General features: G+C 39.4%; 1 protein-coding gene across 7 annotated transcripts in view; it reads left to right on the forward strand.

Moving 5' to 3' along the window:
- Nucleotides 1-24,539, forward strand: part of MAP3K13 (mitogen-activated protein kinase kinase kinase 13) — a 200,647-nt gene that overhangs the window by 116,688 nt on the left and 59,420 nt on the right. The window contains exon 1 of one of the 7 annotated variants that reach the window (XM_058426165.1): nt 11,288-11,428. The exons of 5 other annotated variants lie outside the window; for them this stretch is intronic. The gene's annotated coding sequence lies outside the window, so the exon portion shown is untranslated. Of the gene's footprint in view, nt 1-11,287; nt 11,429-21,530; nt 21,620-24,539 lie in introns of those variants that run through there. One more of the 7 variants, XM_058426166.1, reaches the window with a different exon arrangement.

A 24,539-nucleotide genomic window follows, 5' to 3' on the forward strand; every position in this document is an offset into this window, starting at 1 on the left:
TTTGAGATGGAGTCTCACTCTGTTGTCCAGGCTGGAGTGCAGTGGCGCGATCTCGGCTCACTGAAAGCTCCACCTCCTGGGTTCACCCCATTCTCCTGCCTCAGCCTCCCAAGTAGCTGGGACTACAGGTGCCCGCCACCGCGCCCGGCTAATTTTTTGTATTTTTAGTAGAGACGGGGTTTCACCGTGTTAGCCAGGATGGTCTTGATCTCTTGACCTCGTGATCCACCCGCCTCAGCCTCCCAAAGTGCTGGGATTACAGGTGTGAGCCATCGCGCCCAGCCATAAATATCTTAAAAACAAGGAAAGGCTCACAAAAAACTGGGAGTCGTGCCCTGGGCAAGAGTACTCAATCATCTTTTTTTAACCTATTTCCTTAGGCAGAATATCCAGTCATTTTTTTTCTGCCCATTTCAAAGTCTTTCAATTTTCCCTGACAAGAAGATATCAGCAAGATTTTGGTGATTAATTGGATGTGATGATGGTTAGCAAGGAGGAATGAAAGAGAAAAGTCAAGTGTAGCCACTTATTCAAGGAGGTTGAGGGGGCATTTAGCCAAGATGTGGATGTTGGAACAGGAGGGTACAAGGGGAAAGTTTTGGAGGCAAGGGAGAATGAGAAGTGGGGTCAGGGAAGAGGATGCCTGAAGAAATACAGTGTTGAGACTAAAAACCAGAGGGGCTTACATCTTTGGTAGTAACAAAGGAGAACAGGAATGTGATGCAAGGTGGGATTAGCTGGCTATAGCTTTGAAAAATTATTCCCAGTAGTCCTCTGATTCATAGGTGTCAGTGTCTTCTCATTTAGAATTTTTCATTTATCCTGTGTCCCTCTGGGTACTAGTCCCTGAGTACCTGCTTGCTTGGAATAGAAACGTAAAAGAATGATGTTGATTAAGAAGGTAATTTTGACTTAACTAAGTCGATTTAATGAAAATAAACTCTAAGTATAGAGAAACATGTCTCAAGCATCTTTCTATGCCTGGGATGTTTAGCATAACATCCAGCAATTATATTTAGTACATATATAGAATGAAAGACGCATATATTGGATTATGGCCTAAAGAGTTCAAGGGCTTACCCCAGATCATATAGCTACGTAACTATTCCTAGGTATACTACATAAGTATACCAGTTCTTATTACTCTAATGCTCAATCACTAGGGTGGGGGAGTTAAATTCCAACATCTCATGGAATTTTCAGCCTTCCATTTATTAGGAAAGATTTTTATTTATTTCTTTCTTTATTTCTTAATTTCTCATGTTTCCAGTAACTAAATATAATTGCAAAATTTGGATCTATTTCCACTCTAAGGAGAGGAAACTTTCTAGAAAGACCTAATTTGAAATCAGATGGGCTGAACAAGCAATCTACTGACTGTGTAACATTAGAGAAGTTATTTAACCTCTCTGTACCTCATTATCTCATCTATAAAATGATTATGATACTGACCTCCATGAAGATATAAAGACTAAATGAGATAAAGTATATAAAAATTTAAGCATAATAGATGACTTCATGGAAGTTGATATTTTTAATTCTAAGGTATAAAGTTTTTGCATGCCTACTTTATATCAAAATATGCCTTTTTTTGAACGTGGGATATATTTAGTACTGAGCTCCTTTGCTTAATTCTTGATAAATCTAAATGTAGTTTTTTCAGTATAATTTCCGCAGAAAGACTCTTGTTTCTTGATATAGGTATCACTAGTTTCCAATACTTTGCTTTTCTCTCTTTCTTCCCAGTCTATTGACTTTTCATTTTTCTTTCCACTATACCAAACTTTACCATTGCATGCTTCCAGAATGACAACACTGTATTATAACTTAAATTAGGTTTGTTTTGTTTGGTCCCCTTTATTATTTCTCAGATGCAACAGGCATTTCTAATTCAATATTATTTCTAATTCAGCTTTTATTTTTATTTTTATTTTTATTTTTGAGATGGAGTCTTGCTGTGTCACTCAGGCTGGAGTGCAGTGGTGCAGTCTCAGCTTTCTGCAACTTCTGCCTCCCAGGTTCAAGCGATTCTCCTGCCTCAGCCTCCCAAGTAGCTGGGATTACAGGCACGCATGCTTGGCAAATTTTTGTATTTTTAGTAGAGACAGGGTTTCGCCATGTCGCCCAGGCTGGTCTTGAACTCCTGAGCTCAAAGCAATCTGTTCGTCTCAGCCTCCCAAAGTGTTGGGATTACAGGCATGAGCCACTGCGTCTGGCCCTAATTTAGCTTTTAAAAACACCGTTACAATTCGAGACTATTACTGGTTTCCTTTTCTGGCCATTTTCTGAGTATATACAAATATACTGAAATCATAAATAGGTATATTCGGCCAGGTGCGGTGGCTCACGCCTGTAATCTCAGCACTTTGGGAGGCTGAGGTGGGTGGATCACTTGAGGTCAGAAGTTCAAGACCAGCTTGGCCAACATGGTGAAATCCCGTCTCTACTAAAAATACAAAAATTAGCCCTGCGTGGTGGTGCGCATCTGTAGTCCCAGCTATTTGGGAGGCTGAGCAGGACAATTGCATGAACCCAGGAGGCGGGGGTTGCAGTGAACCCAGATCGTGCCACTGCACTCCGGCTTGGGTGACAGAGGAAGACTGTGTCTCAAAAATAAATAGATAAATAAATAAAAATAAATAGGTATATCCTTCCAGACCTCTTGGTGATAAAAGCATTTGAAGGAGTTGGAAGTGATAGAATAATGATTTGAGCTGTTTCCCGTTTGTTAAGGAAAGGGTAATAAACCTCAATTTTCCTCAAAGAAAGATCAATTGTACCTGCTCTGTCCACCCTACATGGCTATTATGAGGCTCAAATGAAATTAAAATGTATGAAATTACTTTGGAAATGCAACTCAATATACAAATTTAAGATAACAGTGATTATTGTTATTTGCTGCTGTTTTGATACATGTTCCTAAGGACCTAGGCCGATGGAGCACACCTGCTGTAGGGAGCATCTAGATGTCCCCAAACAAATGAGAGCTGACTGTGATCCTATTCCCTCCTTCCCTTATTTTTTCCGACAGTCAGAAGGGTCGGCGTGGTGAAACCCTGTGTGCTCAGTTTGGAGTGACTGAAGGCATGTAGACCTTTTCATTGCTGGGTGTTGTGTTTGCAGTTATTTATACCATCCAGCAACCTAACCCAAGGTGAACAGTCCCTATTAGCAAAGCAGTGACTTGCTGTACCTGTCATTGTTCTGTTAACATAACATCAAACATTTTCTATACCTAGAGGATGATATTTCATTCCCTGCTTTTCGTATTCATTCTTGTTTTTTGTTTTTTTTTTCATGGTTTCCAGAATCAATTCATAAGAGAATCTTACAATTGAAAGACATAGGAGAGGTCATTCGGTTCAGTCCTCTTTCCCAAAGCAAAAATCTTTTGTACAATTTATCTGATAGATGTGCCCCACACTGAGCATTTCCAGTGATGGAGAGCTAATCAGTTGTGAGATATCCTATTCCATTATTGGATTGTTCTAATTTCTTATATTCACAGAATGTTTTTCCTAATTGCTTATAGGAACTTAGAGATCCTTCTAGTCCAATTCCTTCAGTTTGCAGATGAGGAAATTGAGGCTTGGAGAGGCTAAGTGACTTGCCCAAAGCCAAACAAATAATTATGGCCCAGCTGGGACTCCTGGTTCATGGTAACTTCTTTCAAAATCATTAAACTACAAAATTGTTGAATTCATAAATATTGAGTAGTATTAAATGCTATTATGCAGTATATAAATGCTTTAGTATGTAGCATATTTTAGCATAGCAAATACTTATGTTGCTCTACAGATAAACTTATTTCTATTTTGATGGAGAAAATGTGACTATTTTGTTAACTGTGTACAAAGATCTCCTTAAAGCTCTCTGAGAAACTCCCTCCTTTAAATAGGACTGTTTTTTTCTTTCCTTTCCTTTTTACAGGGGGGAGAAAGAAGTAATCAGTCTGACCCTTATAATATATCTAAGATGTCTTATTGTTAGAAGAGACACAAAAACACATTTCTCTGCCTGCCATGAGGGTTGAGGGGTGGACCGGAGCCAGGGGCTTTTTTATATTCCTGTCAGGCATTGGTTCCCGGCCTGTCAGTGGCCTTGTGGATGAGACTGGAGCGGAGCCTGCCCATATGCCAGGGAGACTTTGAAAGGTCGCCTGGTCTGCCCTGCCTCCTGGAAGGGCTGCACATAAAGGGAACTGGCAACCTTTCTGTCTTGTGAAATTACTTGCTGGAAGCTTTAGGGTCACCCCTGGCCCTGTGGGGTGGGGAAGGCTGGTGGCAAGAGGGGGACAGAACACTGATTGGCTATGATGAGAGAAGCCTACAGACTCTGGGAGGGTTTTGAGGTATTGGACAGACTTGTGGGGGTGAGGAGAGGAACATTCGAAAGAGTGTGACCTAAAGAACTGATAAGCAATGCTGTCTGTTCTGAGAAATAACCGAGAGCCTAAGAAAGGGAACCTGATACTGTCTTTGCATCTGTGAGCCAGTAGCCCTAATGCCTTTTTAGTTATAGATGTGAAAATATTCATTTAGGGTTTATCAGATGCACCAGAAAGAAAGACATTCCCCCACAAAAAAAAATTTCAAACTTTTGATCTCATATCCTGTGAAGGCAGATGAGCAGCCTCTTATTCCCCAAAAGCAGAAAGAGTAATCTCTCTATTCCTATTGAATCTCACTATACTTAGTGCCTCTAAGTACTTAGCACAGTCTCCCTTCATTAGAACTAACTGCGTTCGTGGCTATCTCCGCTACAAGATATTACCACATCCCCTACTAGGTTAGACTTGAGTTCTGAAGAGCAGGGACTATTTCTTTCCTTTTAAAAAATTATGAAATATGTCAAGCATACCAAAAGATGAAGAAGATGTTATCTTTACAACCGTTATAGCCCCATATGGCTTCTGAGAAACATGGTGCCTAGCGTGTAGCAGGCACACAGGAAAGATTTGCTGAATTGTGGTACCGACTTCCTTCTTATACGTATGCACTCATTTCTTCTATTCCTTGCAAATTATGTCGAATCAGAATCATTTTCTCTAGACGCCGAAGTGCTCAGAGTCAATACAAATATACTCTGATATTCATGGAAATAATAGCTGGTCTGAAATGCCTTTGGAACAGTGGTGCCCACGTTAGACAGTCCTGTTGATTGTCATTAGAGCTAAGAGGTAGCCAAGTGTCCTATTCAGAAAACTTAAAGGTTAAAGAAAGCACTGAAACAATAAAGCTGTATGTGGCTAATGGGAATATGGATTTGGGCTTTGATGCTAGTAGTTTTTTTATTTATGTTCACCATCGCATCCTTTAACCATCAGTGATGTATTGAGCAAACCAAAGTGTGACTCTTGGAAGACAGAGGGTTTTGAAGAAAGGAACACTGTTGGGTTGAGGAAAGGATAGGAGGAGATTATTCGTGTGTATATTAGTGTTAGTGAGGGGAGGAAAAAGAAACAAAGGAAAGTGATAAAATTACCCTTGAGAAAAAAATGCTGATCACCAAGCTGAGGATAAAATGGGTCCATAAAATTTGTAACTCTCCTGACCTGAGTATAATAATGATATGAGGCCAGGCACGGTGGCTCATGCCTGTAATCTCAGCACTTCGGGAGGCCGAGGCTGGCGGATCACGAGGTCAGGAGTTCCAGACCAGCCTGGCCAACATGGTGAAACTCTGTCTCTACTAAAGATACAACAAAAATTTATCCGGGCGTAGTGGCACGTGCCTGTAATCCCAGCTACTCGGGAGTCTGAGGTGGGAGAATCTCTTGAACCCAGGAGGCAGAGGTTGCAGTGAGCCGAGATCGTGCCATTGCACTCCAGCCTGGGGACAGGGTAAGGCACCGTCTCAAAAAAGAAAAGAAAAGAAAGAAGATATGAAACCTTTTCCTTGTATTCATCTCTCTAACAATATTTGCAGTTCTTTGCCCCAGTTAGAGTTTAGCTACTTCCTTATTTCCCTCCCTGCCTGATGGCGTATAGGAAAGAATACAACCTGGCTCGTTACCTCCTCCCTGCAGCTCCTCCGCCCTGCACCCCCGCTGCTGGAGGTCCTGCCTCAATTAGTGGTAGCATCGAGTCCTCCACACTAGAAAACGCTCTGTCACCATCACATCCAGCCAGTCACTCTGTCCTGTTAATTCTGTCTCCAAAGTGTTGCTCAGATTCTTTCCATTCTCCCTAGAGCTCTTTCCACACCCCATTCGCCCTCCCTCCATTCTCTATCCTGAAACAGAATCATCTTTCAAACCGAATCATGTCACCTCCCTTCACCTCTCCATAGTTCTCTGTCCATAGGAGAAAAAAAAAAATCCTCGAATCCACCTTTCCAGCCCTATTTTCGACGTCTCTCATCACCTCTCACCAGCCCTGCTGATGTTTGTCCCGCTCCCCAAACAACCACGTGATTTCCTTCCTGCCTCTCTGCGTCTGCGCACCCTGCCCCTCTGGATGATATTCTCCATACCCCTTCCCTGGTCATCCTGGATGGGGATTTTTCCCTTCTTTGTACTTCAATAATTTGTACCCATCTCTCTTAGAGAGCGTCTCACATTACATGGTAACTATTTATTCATCCACTTTTCCTCTAATAGACTCCTCTAGAGCAGGGGTCCACTGTTTTGTTCATCTTCGCATCATCGTTATTGCTTAACACAGATGATTAACATAGATGATTAACATAGCATTTGTTGAGTCAGTGAGCAGAATAGCAAATATCTAAGTGACCACTTTCCTCACAGAAATGGGAGTTTTTAGGTGTAGCCTTGTGATTTCAGTAGCAAATCGGTTGGGTGCTTTTCTCAGAGGGCTGTGGTGAGAACTGATGTGAGGACGTCTATAAAAGTCCTTGAATATTTTCAAAGACACGAAAGATCTAAATTTTAAGTATTTAAGCAGCATGCAAGAAGAAAACAGTTGCTTTAGCACTTCTAATTATATTCTGTTTCTAAGAATGATCTCAAGTGCTTATAAGGCTGCTAGGTGTTTTTTTTTTTTTTTTACTTGTAATTTTTGATTGTTTCAATAAACTTGATTTTCTGCACTGTTTCTCTTCTTCTTAGGATAATTTTGTTTTTTGTTTTTTGTTTTTTTTTGTCTTCTTTTGATCTGCGAATACTATCTTTAACATTGTTATATTTGGGAAATAATCCAAAACAGCTAAGCTCTTAGCTTGCTGTAAGAGGCAGAAGAGAATCATGGGCCACTAGGGCACCTTGTTTGGGGGGCTGTGCAGGTTTATACAAGCTCATGCGTGCAGGTAGTGTTGCCTCTTGCCAGGTGAACATGTCATCATTAGTTTTCATTTTGTAGTAAATAATATCACCATTTTCTTTGCAAGTGATATTTGCAAGTTAACTAACTATGGATGAAGCAGCCCTAAGCCTATTACTTGTTTTCTCTCATTTGAGGACTTTATTTGCCCGGGGCTCTTTCTCCTAATTGCCAACACGTAAAGGGGGAGCATTTTCCCTATAATTTCCTGAATTGATGAGTTTGTGTGGGAGCAGGTGAGTGAGAATTGCTTTTGAAAATCTGACAGCACTGTATCCTGCTGCTGGGGCAGATCCCCTCCCTGTCTGGGCTCAGGGCTGCCCTTGTCTTCAGCCCCTTCTATGGATGGCTGCACTGATGGATGGAATCTCCTCGGGGAGCTTCATGGATCAGCCCTCTGTCCATTACCATGTAGCAGGATTATAATTTATAGCCCCAGATGGTGACTCCCTACCCCACCACTCCCTGTTTACTTCAGTAAAGCGGCAGAGGCATTAACTATTAAATTGCTTCTCTCTTTTTAAAATAATCGATGTCATTTGCAAAGGGCTTTATATAAAAATACACATACTTATTAAAACATTTTAGTAAGTAAAGTTTCATCAGTATATGAAGAACATTATGTATTGTAATAAAATATAAACAACCACACGGTCAGGCTTATTTTTCTTGGCATACTTCCATGTGGAAATGAGGTTTTGAGGCACGATTTCTGGTGAGATTCCTGGATTTTCATAGGAGAGTGTCAGCTCTTTCTTTTTGGTAGATTGTTAAAGCTTATGGAGAGACCTCTTACCTGGAAACCCAGATTATTTGCATTCCAGGGTCCTACCAGAAAATATAACCTATAATTTTTAGTTACTCAATATTCTTCAAAGCTTGAGTGTGATAAATAATGCTCAAGGAAGAGTTCCCGAAGGAGATGCAATCCATCCCCTTCTGGATTAAATCAGATTCTCAAAGAATTATTTACTTGGACTCTCCCTACTATAAGTGTTGCTTTTCCCCTACTATAAGTGCTTCTCCCTACTATAATTGTTGCAAGGTGAGATTTGGGGAATCTCACCTTGCGTGGAGAGGTGCTCTTAAAAACGGTCCTAGGAAAGGCGCCACTGTATTTGCTGGGAGGCTATTGTTGACGCTACTTTATCCTCATTTGGGGTATATCAATGAAAGAAAAACCTCTCGGGCCTTAGCACATACAAATTATTATTATTAGTAGTAGTATCACTATTTATTTGTTTATTGTCAGGTTTTTTTTCTGCAAATTATTTTTATCTACTGGTATTTGCTTTGGGTGGTTTTTTGAAACATTTTATTCGTGTTGTTTCTTCACCTCTTTACCTATTACCGTGTACATCTTTATCTGGAGTCTGTGTGCTTTCTTCTAGTGTGTACTTTTAAAATTTAAGTCTGTTTAAGAAGTCGAGCTTATTATATCCAGTCTCATAATAAAATCATAATGTTCTCACCTTTGAATTTTAGTATTTATTATCTATGCTGTTGAATTCTTAAGATCTCTAACATCTCTGCAGCGTGAACCATGGACAGCATTTATTAGGACCTAGAGGCCAGATGATGCCTGGAAGTCTTACTGTGTAATTTAATCCTGGGTGCTGTGTTGTTTGGCTTCATTGGACTCTGAGTGTGCATATATAATTATGTACGCATGTGTAAAAAAGCCAGCCCTGATAGGAAAGAGAGGGAGGAACATCATTAGCAGAGATTAGGTTTGTCTCTCCAGCTGGGCAATGTGCCTCTGAATTCCAAGGGCTTTCCCCAGTGTAAATTATTAGACTGACTCAGCTGCTGTTCAGTTCCCCCCTGGATGAACTGCTTTTGCTAATGCTGTTAAGCTGTGGCCCAGGAGGCAAAACGTCCTGAGGTACTAGATATATCTGACGCATGCAAAAGGCAAAACCTCCCTCTTTCTCATATTTAGAAGATACTGGTATGTAGTCTTCCCAAATCAAAAAATAAAAGGCAAAATGGAGATAGGAAAAACTGTGCCAAACCTCAGCTATACATAGAGTGCTTTGGAAATTGTTAGTAGACTGAAATAATTTCTATCTAGCCAAAGCAGATAGGCGTAATCGAATCAAAAGAGTTTAATTCAGATCAGTTGAGAGTATCTGACTTTAGAGCTGCTGCCGTTCTGAAATTGCTGAAGTCTAAACAAATTAACCTCTCTCTGAACGAACATAAATCTCCTTGATTGATTCAGGGCCACAGAGTGGTCTTGTCTGAATTTCTTCAGTGGTGATAATATACTAACATTTATGAAAACTTGAACTTTTTAAATATAGCATGAAGCATAAGGCACAGCATAATGTACATACTTATTAATTAGTTGAATAGAATTTATAGCTATAGTGAATGCTCTGTTTTAGTTTTTTTTCCATTCACAATTAGGACTGTGTGTATGTTGTACTAATGTAATTCAAAAAGATATGGTGAGGTGATGGGTATGCTAATTAACTTGATTGTGGTAATCATCTCACGATGTACATATATCTCAAAACATCACACTGTACAATTTTCGTCAATTTATCTTTTACTGTAAATATAATTTTTATTTGTCAATTATACCTCAGTAAAGCTGGAAAACAAAAACAAGAAGACATGATATCTTTCCTCTATGGTTTTATTACCTAAAATGGCCAACTTATATATACAGATAAACCTAATGGCTGGTTTATCCATCGCAGGTCAGGAGAATAAATGAAATGCATAGATAATATAGAAGCTGTAATCAGGTAATTATTTATGTCTTTCTTTAAAAAGTCACAGTTTTGTTATCAACTCTATTAACAAGTAGCAAAATTGTCTGACCTAGGGTTTGCTTTTTTCCCCCTCCTTCCTTTCCTTTTACTTTGGAGAAGATGCTGAAGAATAGGACTAAAATATAAAGAACAAGGACATCGGATAACAATGGGATCACTTAATGATCAATTTTTAGGACTGTAAAATGCCCAGCACAGTGCCTAGGCACTCAGCAAGTGGTACCTGCCACTACCACCGCCATTAACATTATCTGCAGCAGTAGCAGCTGTACTTACACTCTGCGTAAACAGTAGCCTGGATAGTGTGTGAGTGTAAGATTAAATACTGGAAATAGATGAGAACTTATTACCTTACCTGTGATTTTATAAAGAGGGGAAATTTTAAACACAAAAGATCAGGGAAACAAAGCCTGTTTTCAGTAAGCACAAAATAGCATTGTAAGAACAGATGAAGGTGTCAGCATTTCTCTAAGAGGAACTCTTTTGTGGTCCCCACTGCCAGTGAAGGCAAGAAGGAAAGCACAGTGGTGGAGATGGGATCAATTCTGGGGGAAAATTGGTGGCAAAGTTTACACTTGAACATGAGAGCTGTTTTACATACGTCAGGCTATAGAAACAGAATGGATTGTCCTTAAAAGTTAGGGTTGGCAATCAGACCAGCTTCATGGGTATGTAACCTATGCAGTTGCACAGGGACCCATGCTTGGTTTAATTTTTTTAAAATTTTTTCGAGATAGAATCTTGCTCTGTCACCTAGTCTGGAGTGTAGTGGCTTAACATTGGCTCTCTGCAACCTCAGCCTTCTGGGTTCAAGCGATTCTCCTGCCTCAACCTCCCAAATAGCTGGGATTACAGGTGCCTGCCACCACACCCGGCTAATTTTTGTATTTTTAGTACAGATGGGGTTTCACCATGTTGGCCAGGCTGGTCTCAAACTCCTGACCTCGGATGATCCGCCCGCCTCGGCCTCCCAAAGTGTTGGGATTACAGGCGTGAGCCACCGCACCCGGCCCCATGCTTGGTTTAATACTCTGGTATCTCCATCTTGAAATTCTTAATAATTCTTAAACAAGGGGTCTTTCATTTTTTGGTTTGTACTGGCCCTGCAAATTTTGTAGCCCATCCTACTGGCAATGTATAAAATTGTAAGTTCTTAGTTGATGTTCTCACTAGCAATGCATTTCAGTACATTGAATATTTCTTGTGTCATGCCTTTTTTTGCTCTAAGGCCAGCATGCTTATTTCTACCTGACTACTGTTAGATTTCTAGAAGTGGCTCTGAAGAATGTGTCCCTGCCAATGAATGACTTAAGATAAACTCAGCCTCAATTTTATGCCACCAAACAATGTTATTTTGCTAATAAGGTATATACGCTTTATTTAATGTAATTGCATAAATTCAGAAACTACACATTTGCACATTCCAATCACTGTGGTCTTGAACAAAAGCTTTCTGATCATTGCATAAGTAATGAGTAATATTTTCTATGAGGCCAAATTCTTTTGATCAAAGAAAAGAGACTCGTTAGCCCAGCATTCAAAGCCTTTTATGATGTGGCACCACCCTATAGTTACAGCAGTGCTGATCACTGCTCTCTATGCAGCTTATGTTCCAGCTCTTCCAGACTGTTTGCTATTCTTAGAAAATGCTATTTATTTTCTTGCCCTCCATTCTTTTCTTTGCGCAGTTCCTTTGGCCAGAACATATGTCTTCTTCCAGACAGCAGCCTCATCTCTCTCCATCCTTCACTCGTTCTTTACTGGTGTAACTCTGATTCTTTCTTCAAGGCCTCACTTTGTTGCTCAAATGTCTCTTGTTCTGTGAAGTCTTCTCTGGTAACTCAATCATAGTTGCTGCTTCCCCTGCTGTGCTGACATTGTGCTTGAAGGCTAAAGTCTGCCTTACGTTGTACTTGTTTACTGGCCTATCTGACACAGTAGTTTGTATGCTCCTTGAGGGTAGGACTATCTGACCGGGATCTATTCCATCATCCATGGCATCGTAATGTGATGTCTGGCACATGCTCAATACATGTTTACTGACTGAGGGAATTGGAAAAGCACTAAGTGTTAATTCTCTAAAGTGAAACAGCTAGTTGACGTCAGTTGATCTTGTTAGAAATAGTTTTGACTTTTAGAAGCATTTTTGTAAGAGAGAAATAATAAAAGCAGGGCTATCAGTGGGAATGAGGCCCCCTAGAATTATACAGTGTCGTGACCCTGGGTGAAAGAGTAGTAAGAGTTCAGTATCAGAAGAGTTTAAAAGGATTGGGAGGTCTCAGAGTAGCCAGGAAAAATTACCTAAAACAGTTTGAAGTCAGAAAAACAGGAAGCCCAGGGTGCCACTTGACTCTCAATTTAGCCGTTCCTAGCCGGCAATTTAGTTCCCAACTATTCTTTTTGTAGCACCTTCCTTAATTAAATTGTACTGCCATGTCAAGAAAAGGCTTGAAATGAAGCCAGTAACATGGAAGGCATATTTAGAAGTATGCTAAAAACGTTTTTATGCTTACACTTTAACTCTCAAACTAAATTCTAGCTATTGTGCAATTGAAGTCTTTTCTCTTGATTCTTTTGTAGTAGTAAGGAAAGAAAGAAAGAGGGAATAAATCAGAATCTGAATCTGAATCTACTGGGATTAAAAAATAATCAGACTATTCTTTGAGCTTGTCTGTAACCACAGCCAAGCATGCCTTCTAATTTTGTCAAATGGGATTAGACATATGCAGGCTAAGGGAAAAAGCCACTAATCCCAAAGCCTAGATGGTACAAAGTATTGTAGATGGGTTAATTTCTAAGATTTTGGTACTATTCTAGCCCTATTGTCATTTCAGTTATTATGTGAAGAAGGTCATTTAACAGACTATATGTCAGGATTTTGTGATTTTTCCCATAGGTATTTAATAATGATTTATTTTCATATTTTAAATTTTGGTGCTCAATTCATTTTCATCATCTGAGGTTGAATGGATGCCCTATTGCAATAACTGTTCTCACTAATGGACCGACTTGTTTTCATGCTAGGCAAGTAAAAAGGGGATCTGTGGAAAAAAACCTTTAAATGAAAGCCAGAAATCATAGAATGAGGCTGGATCATTCCAGAAGAGATGTGGGGTATATTCCCACAACATTTTTATCCAGTAAAATAAAGCTTAAAATTTTATATTAAAAGCATGCCTAGAAAGAAAAGAAAATTATAAAAGAACAGTAGAAACTCTAAAGATTATATGGGAAGGACATTCTAAGTTGATTTGCCTCAGTAAATGATGGAAATTGTACATGAGCTGATTATCTATTTGTCTGTGAACCTCGGATATAAGTAATGTTTCTTTTTTAAACCATTTTTTGCCACCACCAGACCCTAGATCTTGAGCCTTAACCCACCTCCACTTTCTGGAGTGGGAATCTCTAAGGATGGCTTTCAGAGTCTAAAGACATGTAACCGTGACTGTGCTAAACTCTTACCTCATTTTGCTGTCTAGACCTATGATTATTAATTTTCATTTGGAAACACTCAGGGGTACCTCTGTCTCAAATGGTGCTAAAGGATTCTAAATACAAAATTAACTCTGATATACACAAAATAGAACGTTATAACTATAAAGCAGAGTGACTGCATTTTAACAAAGTTTGCCACACCATGCACAATTAAATGGACTTTGTCAAAGACTTCTTAAGAAGAATTCAGAATATTTACATAACTGTCAAAGTCAAAGACACTTAAGAAGTCTTTGACAAAGTGTCAGGAAAGTATCAGTGTCCAGCAGCTTGTTGATGCCTTCTGGTGATTCTACTTCTGGTGATTCTACTATTGCTCAGGACAGCATGGGGACTTCAGCTTCAGAGTGTGTTTTGCCAATTTCAGCAGTGGAATTAAGGGGGAAGAAAGCTCAAGTGTGTTCCCTCTTCCCCACACCTTGCCCCTATTAATCAGTTCCCACACCTGGCCCCTATTATTTGGTTTCTGTCCTTATAGTGTTGTCTTTTCTATAAATGGATTTCATATAAATGGAATTATACAATATGTAGCCTTTTGTCTTCCCTCATTTTAGATTTCCTCGTAGAATTTTGAGATTTTTTTTTTTTTTTTGTGAGTCCGTGTCCTGCTTTGTTACCAAGGCTGGAGTGAAGGGGCATGGTCACAGCTCACTGTAGCCTTGAACTCCTGTGCTCAAGTGATCCTCTCACCTCGGCCTCCCAAAATATTGGGATTACAGGTGTGAGCCACTTTTTTTTTTCTGCCTTACTTTTATCTTGGTAGAGTTTGGCAAGGGCAGAGCAGAGATAAAATGTTTATGTTCAATCTATCACATTTAACTAGAAATCTTGTTTAATAGTTTTAGGAGAAAAAAATCAGAAAGTGGGAGTATAGAGTGAAATCTTTCAATTTTGCAGTTGAAATCAAACTTATTTCAGGAGGGAAACCATTTGAAGCTTTCAGGGTCTTATTTATAGTAAGCACTCAATAAAATGCCAATTCGGCCAGGTGCGGTGGCTCACACCTGTAATCCCAACCCATAATCCCCTTGGGAGGCTGAGGCGGGTAGATCTCTTGAGGTCAGGAGCTTGAGACCAGCCTGGCCAATATGGTGAAATGCCATCTCTACTAAAAATACAAAAATTAGCCGGGCATGGTGGCGCATGCATGTAATCCCAGCTACTCAGGAGGCTGAGGCAGGAGAATCGCTTGAACTCAGGTGGTATAGGTTGCAGTGAGACAAGATCATGCCACTGCACTCCAGCCTGGACAACAGAGTGAGACTCCATATCAAAAAAAAAAAAAAAAAAGCCAATTAGTTTGATTTGCATCTACAACAACCCCAAAAGGGAGGTTTAGTATATCCTGTGTACAAGTGAGGCAACTAGAATTCAGAATATTTACAAAACTGTCAAAGACTTCACGGCAGATAAGTGGCTAGGAATCAAACAAGGTATTTCTGATTTGAAAACCTGCATTCTTTGCAATTACAGCACATCATAAGCATTATGTAATAAACATGGGACAACAACTATTTATAATATAGCAGGCTTCATTACGATCTGATTTATTACAGTCCTAGGGCAACCTGGCATTAATGGGAGGTTAATCATGAAATTTGCTCTGTGTGCTGTTTTTGGCCAACTCACTACCACAGGGGGAATCATCAGAAGGCATCTACCAATGAAATATATATATATAAAGGTGGACTAGAGTTGGTCATAGATCAGACAACGGCAACTGAGATGATTCAAGGAGCATTGTGTCCTGCCTTAGAATTGCAGACTGGAGGCCGGGCCCGGTGGCTCACACCTGTCATCCCAGCACTTTGGGAGGCCAAGGCGGGCAGATCACGAGGTCAGGAGTTCAAAAGCAGCCTGGCCAATATGGTGAAACCCCGTCTCTACCAAAAATACAAAAATTAGCTGGGTGTGGTGGCGTGTGCCTGTAGTCCCAGCTACTTGGGAGTCTGAGGCAGAAGAATTGTTTGAACCCAGGAGGTGGAGGTCACAGTGAGCTGAGGTCGCACCACTGCATTCCAGCCTGGGCTATAGAGCGAGACCCTGTCACTAATTAATTCATTTAAAATAAGCTTAATATCCCTGATTATCAGGGGAGTACAAATCAAAACCACAATGAGATATCATCTCACCCATTCAAATGACTATTATCAAAAAGATAAAAACATAAATGCTGGCAAGGATGCAGAGAAAAGGGAACTCTTATGCACTGTTGGTAGGAATGTAAACTAGTACAGCATTATGGAGAACAGTATGAGGTTTCCTCAAAAAAACACAGATAGGTATGGTCCAGCAACCCCACTACTTTGGTCATATGGTCCAGCAACCCCACTACTGTTTACCCAAAGGAAAAGGAACCAGTATACTGAAGAGATATCTGCACCCCTATGTTTATTGCAGGACTATTCACAATAGCCAAGGTATGAATCAACCCATGTCTGACAATAGAAGAATGGATAAAGAAAATGTGGTATATGTATGCAATTGAATACTATCCAGCCATAAAAAAAGAATTAAATCCTGTTATTTGCAGCAACATGGATGAGCCTAGAGCAGCAGTCCCCAACCTTCCTGGCACCACGGACCAGTTTCGTGGTAGACAATTTTTCCACAGACCAGGGATGTGGTGGGTGGTGGGTGGGAATGGTTTGGGGATGAAGCTGTCCCACCTCAGATCATCAGGCATTAGAGTCTCATAAGGTGCGCAGAACCTTATGAGATCCCTCGAATGTGCAGTTCATAATAGCATTTGCACTCCTGTGAGAATCTGACGCTGCTGCTGATCTGACAGGAGGCAGAGCTCAGGCGGTAATGCTTGCTCGCCTGCTGCTCACCTCCTGTTGTGCAGCCTGGTTCCTAACAAGCCACAAACCGGTTCCAGTCTGCGGCCTGGGAGCTGGGGATCCGTGACCTAGAGGACATTGTGTTAAGTGAAATAAGCCAGTAACAAAAAGTTAAACACCGCATGTTCTCATTCATATGCAGAAGCTAAGAAAGTTAAACTCATAGGAGTAAAGAGTGGAACAGAGGTTTCTAGAGGCTGAGGAGGATAGATAGGGAGGGATTTGTTAAAAGATACAAAATTATACTAGATAGGAGGAATAAATTCTATAGCTATAGCGTCCCATAACACTGTAGGATGACTATAGTTAACAATTATATATATTTCCAAATAGCTAGAAAAGAGAATATTTTAATGTTCCCAACACAAAAAAAGATAAATGTTCGAGATGATCCATATGCTAATTACCCCAATCTGCTCACTATGTATTATATGTATCAAAACATCACTATGTATCCCATAACAATGTACAATTATTATGTGTCAATTTTTAAAAATTAAAAAATAGGCCGGGTGTGGTGGCTCACGCCTGTAATCCCAACACTTTGGGAGGCTGAGGTGGGTGGATCACCTGAGGTCAGGCATTCAAGACCAGCCTGGCCAACATGGAGAAACCCCATCTCTGCTAAAAATACAAAAATTAGCCAGGCACTGTGGCGGGCACCTGTAATCCCAGCTACTCAGGAGGCTGAGGCAGGAGAATCGCTTGAACTCAGGAGGCGGAGGTTGCAGTGAACTAAGATTGCACTGCTGCACTCCAGCCTGGGTGACAGAGCAAGACTCTGTCTCAAAAAAAAAAAAAAGAAAAAAGAAAAATAGGTTCTGCATATGAATAAGATTCTTTCATGGACTATTAAGAGAAGTAAGTGATGTTTATGTTTTACCCATTCCTTTTGTAAACAGATGTCACAAAAAACAATGACTCCCCCTTCAAAAGCTATCGTCGGAAGCAAAGAATTAGGTAAAAGAGCCCTTGGTTTTTCCTGGCTTCTTCAAGTAGAGTTGTCTTTCTTTGTCCTCACTTTATGAGATGTCCTAACTGTAGATTATACCATGCTTCAAGAACAGCTAGACATGCATACACATGAATTTGCAATCAGTTATTTAGAACACAGGAAAAAAATCAGAAAATGAAGGGAAAAACATTTGCACATAGCCAGAATGTACGTCACGAAACCCATGTACAAAACCTCACAGTTTACTCATACAAAGAGTCATCAAGCCTTTGTGCAAAATCTTATTACTGTTATTTTGCACACAGTTCTAACATGTTTGGGCACATGATTTCCAAGCCCATGACAAATACTGACTTCTCAGGTAGATTTGCTGGACATACCGCCTACTCAATCAAATTTATTGAGAGCTATGAAATTGACATTTAATTAAACAACTAATACCAGACATTGAAACAACAGAAAATTCGAATTAAGCAAACAAGTACAATAATAAAGCAATCATTAGCATTTCAGAAGGATTCTTCATTTTGCAAGTAGATTTATCAGTGATACTTCAAATAGTAATTTCTATTAGTGATTTTTAAATGTTATTTTTAAAATGTGATTTATATGCAACTTTTTAGGAGCACTTAATGAAACCATGTGCACTTGTAATGAATTCAAATTATGATTCCTAAAGGGAGGCAGTTATGTCTTTTTTTTTTTTTTTTGAGACAGAATCTCATTCTGTTGCCCAGGCTGGAGTGCAGTGGCGTGATAGCTCACTGCAGCTTCCACCTCCCAGGTTCAAGTGATTCTCCTGCCTCAGCCTCCCGAGTAGCTGGGACTACAGGCGTGTACAACATGCCCAACTAATTTTTGTATTTTTAGTAGATACGGGGTTTCACCATGTCGGCCAGGCTGGTCTCGAACTCCTTGACCTCAGGTGATCCTCCCACCTGGGCCTCCCAAAGTGCTGGGACTACAGGTGTGAGCCACCGCACCCAACCTAAATATGTCTTTAAATTCTATCCTTTGTAATATTAATCTTTGTATTGAGGGACTACATATTGTTTTCTATCACAAATAATTTATTATTTTGCATTTATTTTTCTTTCCATTAGAACTGTCTTATATATTTATCATTTTTTAGCACTTATAATCAATAATTAATATTTATTGATGTTCTTCCTTGTCATCCTCATTTTGGACAGATGGGATTTATCTAGGATCCTTTAGTAGTCTACAAATTTCAGCTATATATTGGGAGTAGAAATTGAAACTACCCTCAATGAATAATTAAACAATGGGTATGGATTACACTCTAGCACAAAGTCATTCCAAAACAGTGACATAAGACAAGTGAAAAATGGCCAATCTTTGACAATTTCAAATTTCTATTGTTGGTAAAGCTCAAAATGTTCTATCACACATTTTCTAGAGTATCATCTTGATTGAATCATTAATTTAAAAAATTAAAGCTCAGGACTACTTCTGTGAGCAAAAACAACAGTAAGTCACAAGAAATGCAAAAGTCTAAAACAATAGGATCTCTCACTGATTTGGCTTTAGTTACTGCTCTATTAAAATTTGACATTGCATCCAGAGTCAGGAGTGCTTTGTTCATCCTGGAGTTTTTGTCCTGGTTATCTGTAATACAGTCTCCTCTGAGAAGTGACACATACTTCTGGTGATTTGGTAAAACTTCTGTTCCTATTCACCTTTTCCTCCATTAGCCCTCCCCTAGGTTTCTGCCTTTCACCTACACTGGTCCTATGATTAGGAGCTTCAAGGAATGATGGTAGCAGTAATCTAGTTTCATTTTTTAGATTCTCCACAAATGAACCTACTTAGATATTGAAAATTATTCCTCTGGCTCCTTTTAGACATCCGGCTATGATTCCTTGGACAGTCTTTTAAAAGATAAAATCCCCAATTCAGTTTGATCCTGATGAATCATCATTAGAATGAGCTATACTTAAAACATTCACAAATATTACTAAAACATGGTTGCAAACCTGTCATATTAAAGAAGGTAGTGGAGTACTGTGCAGTTAGCAAATCCCCATTTACGAAGGAAGCCACAATGTTGGTTAATCCTTATAACAGACCAATCTATTAATATGAACAAAGCGCATAGAGCAACATTGTCCAATGGAACTTCCTGTAATGATGGAAATGTTCTTTTTCCCAGTCCTATATGGTTGCCACTAGCCACATGTGGCTACTGAATACCTAAAACGGACTAGTACTGCTGAGGAACTAAATCTTTATTTTATTTAATTTTAATTAAAGTTAAATAACTACATATAACTAGAAGCTACAATATTGGATGATGCGAGTATAGAGTTTTAATGTTAAAAACAGAATGGGGCTGGGCGCGGTTGTTCACGTCTGTAATCCCAGCACTTTGGGAGGCCGAGGCGGGTGGATCACCTGAGGCCAGGAGTTCAAGACCAGCCTGGCCAACATGGTGAGACCCTACCTCTACAAGAAATGCAAAAATTAGCTGGGTGTGGCAGCACGCACCTGTAGTCCCAGCTACTCGGGAGGCTGAGGCAGGAGAATCATTTGAACCCAGGAGGCAGATGTTGCAGTGAGCTGAGATTGTGCCACTGCACTCCAGCCTGGGCGACAGAGCGAGATTCCATCTCCAAAAACAAAAAACAAAACAAAACAAAAACCAGAATGGAGTAAACCCTACAGAAAGTGAGCATATTTTAGAATTCTCCAATTATCTTTAGTTATTGCTAAGAATTCGTACCTTTCATCCTAAGTTTAGAACATAAGTTCAAGATAAAATATGAGCCTATTCCATATTTTTCTGACCTAGACCTTTTTTAGTTAAACAGAAGCCCATTATAATATCGACAATACAGTGTTGTGGTTAAGGGGTTGGTCTTGGGCTCAGGCTCTGGAACTGGAGTGGAACTGGGTTCAATTCCTGTCTTCACCACTTAGTAGCTGTGAGTCATTTAAACTATCTGTGCCCCAATTTTCCACCAATTATTGTCAAGGGGTAATAATAAAACCTTTCCCAAAGGGTTGATGTGAGGATTAGATAAGTTAATATGGGAAACGTGTTTAGAGCAGTTTCACATAATCTCAATAAATGTTGTTAATATGTTATGACATTGCTATGTGTGAGTGTAAAGTCTTCTCATCCAAAAAAAGTGAATGCCACCATATTATATCAGGTTCTGCACTAGGTGCTGAGGCTAGATGGTGGGAAAAGAAAAAGGACAAGGTACAGAGATAAACAATGTTTGATTCTACTCTTACAAACTTATGAGACTTAGTTGTTTATCTTGAAAAATAGAAGGCATGGCCCAATCACTGCTCCCTCCGAACTTGAACCATCTGTGATTCTACCATTCTTAAGAAAGGCCTGAAAAAGCAACGCAAGGATAGCAGAAGGACTTTTGATGGCCTCTTGCCTGCCAAGTATATCTAGGACTTGCCCAGGAACAGTGTGTAGAATCTGCAGCTTTGTGAGAACTTTCATATATGTCATTGGAAATCGAAGTCTGTTACTGATGCTCCTCAACAGCCCTAAATATTAAACTGGCAATGAATTATTTGATTTTAATGTATAGTATAAAATAAGTATAGAATGTATGATATATTAATATCTCTAGTTATATTTTACTGTCCAACTAAACAATCCAAATACTGACAATGAATTTAATGAGAAAAGAAAATTTCCATAATATAATTTCATTCAAAAAGATTTTTTGGCCAGGCATGGTGGCTCATGCCTGTAATCCTAGCACTTTGGGAGGATGAGGTGGGAGTATTGCTTGAGGCCAGGAGTCCAAGACCAGCCTGGGCAATATAGTGAGATCCTGTTGCTACTCTTAAAACACATTTTTTAAAGACTTTTCCTCCTTTCTCACTTGCTTAGAGTCATGAAGCTCCTGAGAGCAGAGCCAGCCTATTCTTACTAAGCAGCACACTATCCATCACTTCCCAAATGGCATATATTTTTTATTTTTTTTTTATTTTTATTTTTTTGTGAGACAGGGTCTCACTCTGTCTTCCAGGCTGGAGTGCAGTAGCGCGATCACGGCTCACTGCAACCTCTGCCTCCCAGCTTCAAGAGGTTCTCGTGCCTCAGCCTCCTGAGTAGCTGGGACTACAAGCATGTGCCACCATGCCTAGCTAATTTTTGTTCTGTATTTTTAATAGAGACGGGGTTTTCTCATGTTGCCCAGGCTAGTCTTGAACTCCTTGGCTCAAGTGATCTACCTGCTTCAGCCTCCCAAAGTGCTGGGATTACAGGTATGAGCCAACATGCCTGCCCTGGTCTAATTATTCTTATGTTTAAAGCATAACCAATGTTTTCCTAGAGATACTTTCTTGAATCAATGAAATCATCTCCTAATTTAACATCACAATATTAAAACCAGAGGTTTTTTTTGTTTTTGTTTTTGTTTTTTTTTTTGAGACAGAGTTTTACTATTGTTGCCCAGGCTGGAGTACAATGGCACCATCTTCTCTCACTGCAACCTCTGCCTCCCGGGTTCAAGAGATTCTCCTGCCTCAGCCTCCCGAGTAGCTGGGATTACAGGCATGTGCCACCACGCCTGGCTGATTTTGTGTTTTTAGTAGAGACGGGGTTTCTCCATGTTGGTCAGGCTGGTCTCAAACTCCCAACCTCAGGTGACCTGCCTGCCTCGACCTCCCAAAATGCTGGGATTGCAGGTGTGAGCCACTGCGCCTGGCCAATTTTTTTCTCCCAAATACTAGAACTACATAGTATTAATATTCTCCCAAATATTATGGCCATGTAGAACATTCCTTTTTGTGTGTGCAATTTAATTAAAACCTAGAATGTAAAAATAACTGCTGTAATTAAAGACAAAGGAAATGAAATATGAAAAAGAAGTTGCATACATTTGGGATTTTTGTCTCCTATTTTCCATCTTGCTTTTACCCTTTTGACCTGGTATCTCACTGTTTATTGATTCTTTGTGCTTTCATTTATAATACCAAATGAATGTTACAAGCTCAGCTTGCCTCAGTTTCTATATATATCAACCCGTTCCCCTCTTCTTCGCTCTCTTTTCTCATCTTATCACTTTCCTAAGGAAAAGCTTACTTGTCTTTCCCTTACCCTTCTTTTTATTCCCCTTGATTTCACATATATATTGAGCATATTGACATATATCTGTTTATTCTAATTTTTCTAGTTAAAGATTTGCATAGCTAACAAATATTGAGGGTAAATGTGTTATATATATACTATCTCGTATAATCATCTACTCTGTGAGGTGGATTCTGTTGTTACTACTAATTATAGATGACAAAATTGAGGCTTAGAGAGAGTTATGGTGAGGTTAGTGATTATGATTTGAATCCAGGTCTATCTTCCTCTAGTGCCTTCTCTCTCAAGCCCTTACAGTATTGCTCTCAATATGATGAAGTACATCTGAATATAGATTGGACAAGAAATGACTTTCAAGTGTATATAATAGCACTATTTTTTTGAGACAGAGCCTTGCTATGTTGTTCAGACTGGAGTACAGTGGAGCAATCATGGCTCACTGCAGCTTAGACCCTCTGGGCTCAAGTGATCCTCAGCCTAGTGAGTAGTTGGGCCTACAGGCACATGCCACCATGCTCAGCTATTTTTTTTTTTTTTTAGTAACAGGGTCTCACTGTGTTGCCCAGGCTGGTCTTGAACTCCTGGTCTCAAGCAATCCTCCCACCTCAGCCTCCCAAAGTGCTGGGATTACAGGCATGAGCCACCTTGCCCAGCTATAAAACAAATTCTTTAAAAATAATTTTAATTTTATTTTTTCTTTTAACTTTTAGGTTTAATAATAATTTTTAAACCATTTCAATTCTTGTTCTCCTAAGCTATGTATCTTAGGAAAGTCCTAGAGTTGCAAAAAAGAGAGGAAACAGTCACAAAATAAAAGGAAAAGAAAAGAAGGAAAGGGACTAGCATTTAATGAATGCCTACTGTATACTTAGTATCTTGTCAGGGACCAATGTAAGTTCATAGTTCCACATATTCTGTAATCTTCCTTTTAAAAAAATAGGGTATTTCTTTATCTTCTACTTTTCCATGAACAACTGTCTTGCTCATAGTTCCTGAAGATAATTCTTTACCAAAGGTTGTTTTTATAATCCTAAATGCAAGAGTTTTCGTGCCTTCACATGTAATTCATCTGGACCTTAGAACTTGGAAACAATCAAAACACTGATGTATGTTCTTGTCTTTTCACCTGTTTTGGGTTTCAGTTCTCTTAATCATGATCATTCTGCCTTTTCTAGAGTCAAATGTGAATCTCATCAGTAGAAAAGGTAAAAACAAAATAGGAGTCATTAACTTTTGTTTGCTCACTGTCATCTTTTTAAGTTCACTTTTCTTTTCATTTTGAATTTGTAATTCTTTTTTTTTTTTTTTTTTTTTTGAGACAGAGTCTCACTCTGTCACCCAGGCTGGAGTGCAGTGGCATGATCTTGGCTCACTGCAACCTCTGCCTCCCAGGTTGAAGCAATTCTCCTGCCTCAGCCTCCTGAGTAGCTGGGACTACAGGTGTGCACCACCATACCCTGCTAATTTTTGTATTTTTAGTAGAGCTGGGGTTTCACCATGTTGGCCAGGCTGGTCTCGAACTCCTGACCTCAAGTGATCCTTCCACTTTGGCCTCCCAAAATGTTGGGATTACAGGCGTGAGCCACCACATCCGGCCTATAATTGTTTTTATGCCTGTTTGCAAGCCTCAGCACACAGTGACAATTAGCTTTCCTGACAGTATCCTTAACATTTCACATCATTTTTCATATCTGGAAATATAGTGAAGTGGGCCCATTAATCTGTGCATTTAAAGCAACAAGGATTTGTATTGAAAACCTCTGATTAAACAAATAATGCATGCTAATGGTAGAAATTTGGAAAAATATAGAAAACTTCAAAGAACAACAGTAATAACCACTGTTGACCTTTTAAACCTAATTTCTTAAAATGGTTACTTAATTATACACATTTTAAATTTGTATGCCTATTAATATTTATATATTTAAAGGTACATATATGTCTGTATCTTATTTTTAAAACATTTGAAGTTATTGATTTTATCATTCATATGGCAGCTGGATTTAAGTCAGAAAACATTGACTATTAATACTTAAAATACCATATATTATTTATTAAAGATTTATGGAGATAGCATTTATGATATGATTTATG

Source organism: Hylobates moloch, unplaced genomic scaffold (assembly GCF_009828535.3).
Source record: "Hylobates moloch isolate HMO894 unplaced genomic scaffold, HMol_V3 SCAFFOLD_13, whole genome shotgun sequence".
Classification (NCBI taxonomy): domain Eukaryota; kingdom Metazoa; phylum Chordata; class Mammalia; order Primates; family Hylobatidae; genus Hylobates; species Hylobates moloch.